At 38.3% G+C, this 2,500-nt stretch overlaps 2 non-coding genes and 9 pseudogenes across 2 annotated transcripts; all 11 read right to left on the bottom strand.

Moving 5' to 3' along the window:
* LOC149591060 (5S ribosomal RNA) overlaps positions 1-106 on the bottom strand; it is a 119-nt pseudogene extending 13 nt beyond the window's left edge.
* A 137-nt stretch (positions 107-243) lies between these two features.
* Positions 244-362, bottom strand: LOC149591061 (5S ribosomal RNA). The gene has a single exon (XR_016379614.1). It is a non-coding gene; the product is annotated as a 5S ribosomal RNA (ribosomal RNA).
* A 136-nt stretch (positions 363-498) lies between these two features.
* LOC149591062 (5S ribosomal RNA) lies at positions 499-617 on the bottom strand (annotated as a pseudogene).
* Positions 618-739: 122 nt separating this feature from the next.
* Positions 740-842, bottom strand: LOC149591063 (5S ribosomal RNA; annotated as a pseudogene).
* A 136-nt stretch (positions 843-978) lies between these two features.
* On the bottom strand, positions 979-1,096 carry LOC149591064 (5S ribosomal RNA; annotated as a pseudogene).
* Positions 1,097-1,233: 137 nt separating this feature from the next.
* LOC149591065 (5S ribosomal RNA) lies at positions 1,234-1,352 on the bottom strand. The gene has a single exon (XR_016379622.1). It is a non-coding gene; the product is annotated as a 5S ribosomal RNA (ribosomal RNA).
* Positions 1,353-1,474: 122 nt separating this feature from the next.
* Positions 1,475-1,577, bottom strand: LOC149591066 (5S ribosomal RNA; annotated as a pseudogene).
* A 136-nt stretch (positions 1,578-1,713) lies between these two features.
* On the bottom strand, positions 1,714-1,832 carry LOC149591067 (5S ribosomal RNA; annotated as a pseudogene).
* A 122-nt stretch (positions 1,833-1,954) lies between these two features.
* LOC149591068 (5S ribosomal RNA) lies at positions 1,955-2,057 on the bottom strand (annotated as a pseudogene).
* Positions 2,058-2,193: 136 nt separating this feature from the next.
* On the bottom strand, positions 2,194-2,312 carry LOC149591069 (5S ribosomal RNA; annotated as a pseudogene).
* Positions 2,313-2,446: 134 nt separating this feature from the next.
* The window catches only part of LOC149591070 (5S ribosomal RNA), a 119-nt pseudogene continuing 65 nt past the window's right edge, over positions 2,447-2,500 (bottom strand).

A 2,500-nucleotide genomic window follows, 5' to 3' on the forward strand; every position in this document is an offset into this window, starting at 1 on the left:
CACTGTTCCTAAGTGGTCTCCCTCCCAAGGACTGACTGCGCTCGACGCTACTTAACTTCGGTGATCGGACGAGTACCGGTGTTTTCACCGTGATATGGCCGTTGACGAGAGCGCTAGTTAATAATTCGAATTTAAATTAAGTGAGACAAATTAACCTTCATCTTTTTAAAACAATAACAAAAAGAAAATATGTATGCTTTTTTCATATCTACTGGAATTTAAAAGAGGGAAAAAAAGTGAAAAAGCCAACGGCACGCAGTGTTCCTAAGTGGTCTCCCTCCCAAGGACTGACTGCGCTCGACGCTGCTTAACTTCGGTGATCGGACGAGAACCGGTGTTTTCAGCGTGATATAGCCGTTGACGAGAGTACAAGTTAATAATTCGAATTTAAATTAAGTGAGACAAATTAACCTTCATCTTTTTAAAACAATAACAAAAAGAAAATATGTTTGCTTTTTTCATATCTATTGGAATTTAAAATACAAAAAAAAGTGAAAAAGCTAACGGCAAGCAGTGTTCGTAAGTGCTCTCCTTCCCAAGCACTGACTGCGCTCGACGCTGCTTAACTTCGGTGATCGGACGAGAACCGGTGTTTTCAGAGTGATATGGCCGTTGACGAGAGTGCTAGTTAATAATTCGAATTTAATTAACCTTCATCTTTATAAAACAATAACAAAAAGAAGATATGTTTGCTTTTTTCATATCTGGTGGAATTTAAAAGAGGAAACAAAAAGGAAAAAGCCAACGGCACGAAGTGTTCCCAAGTACTGACTGAGCTCGACGCTGCTTAACTTCGGTGATCGGACGAGAACCGGTGTTTCCAGCGTGATATGGCCGTTGCCGAGAGTGCTAGTTAATAATTCGAATTTAAAGAAAGTGAGACAAATTAACCTTCATCTTTTTAAAACAATAACAAAAAGATAACATGTTTGCTTTTTTCATATCTATTAAAATTTAAAAGAGCAAAAAAAGTGAAAAAGCCAACGGCACGCATTGTTCCTAATTGGTCTCCTCACAAGTACTGACTGCGCTCGACGCCGCTTAACTTCGGTGATCGGACGAGAACCGGTGTTTTCACCGTGATATCGCCGTTGCCGAGAGTGCTAGATAATAATTCGAATTTAAATTAAGTGAGACAAATTAACCTTCATCTTTTTAAAACAATAACAAAAAGAAAATATGTTTGCTTTTTTCATATCTATTGGAATTTAAAAGAGGAAAAAAAAGTGAAAAAGCCAACGGCACGCAGTGTTCCTAAGTGGTCTCCCTCCCAAGTACTGACTGCGCTCGACGCTGCTTAACTTCGGTGATCGGACGAGAACCGGTGTATTCAGCGTGATATGGCCGTTGCCGAGAGTGCTTGTTAATAATTTGAATTTAATTAACCTTCACCATTATAAAACAATAACAAAAAGAAGATTTGTTTGCTTTTTTCATATCTGGTGGAATTTAAAAGAGGAAACAAAAAGGAAAAAGCCAACGGCACGAAGTGTTCCCAAGTACTGACTGAGCTCGACGCTGCTTAACTTCGGTGATCGGACGAGAACCGGTGTTTCCAGCGTGATATGGCCGTTGCCGAGAGTGCTAGTTAATATTTCGAATTTTAAGAAAGTGAGACAAATTAACCTTCATCTTTTTAAAACAATAACAAAAAGAAAATATGTTTGCTTTTTTCATATCTATTGGAATTTAAAATACAAAAAAAAGTGAAAATGCTAACGGAGAGCCGTGTTCCTAAGTGCTCTCCCTCCCAAGTACTGACTGCGCTCAACGCTGCTTAACTTCGGTGATCGGACGAGAACCGGTGTTTTCAGCGTGATATAGCCGTTGCCGAGAGTGCTTGTTAATAATTTGAATTTAATTAACCTTCATCTTTAAAAAACAATAACAAAAAGAAGATATGTTTGCTTTTTTCATATCTGGTGGAATTTAAAAGAGGAAACAAAAAGGAAAAAGCCAACGGCACGAAGTGTTCCCAAGTACTGACTGAGCTCGACGCTGCTTAACTTCGGTGATCGGACGAGAACCGGTGTTTTCACCGTGATATCGCCGTTGCCGAGAGTGCTAGATAATAATTCGAATTTAAATTAAGTGAGACAAATTAACCTTCATCTTTTTAAAACAATAACAAAAAGAAAATATGTTTGCTTTTTTCATATCTATTGGAATTTAAAATACAAAAAAAAGTGAAAATGCTAACGGAGAGCAGTGTTCCTAAGTGCTCTCCCTCCCAAGCACTGACTGCGCTCAACGCTGCTTAACTTCGGTGATCGGACGAGAACCGGTGTTTTCAGCGTGATATGGCCGTTGACGAGAGTGCTAGTTAATAATTCGAATTTAAATTAAGTGAGACAAATTAACCTTCATCTTTTTAAAACAATAACAAAAAGAAAATATGTTTGCTTTTTTCATATCTATTGGAATTTAAAAGACAAAAAAGTGAAAAAGCTAACGGGAAGCAGTGTTTATAAGTGGTCTCCCTCCCAAGTACTGACTGCGC

This window comes from Phalangium opilio, unplaced genomic scaffold (assembly GCF_054372755.1).
Source record: "Phalangium opilio isolate 3A_F unplaced genomic scaffold, DU_Popi_V2 ptg000505l_1, whole genome shotgun sequence".
In the NCBI taxonomy this organism is placed as follows: Eukaryota; Metazoa; Arthropoda; class Arachnida; order Opiliones; family Phalangiidae; genus Phalangium; species Phalangium opilio.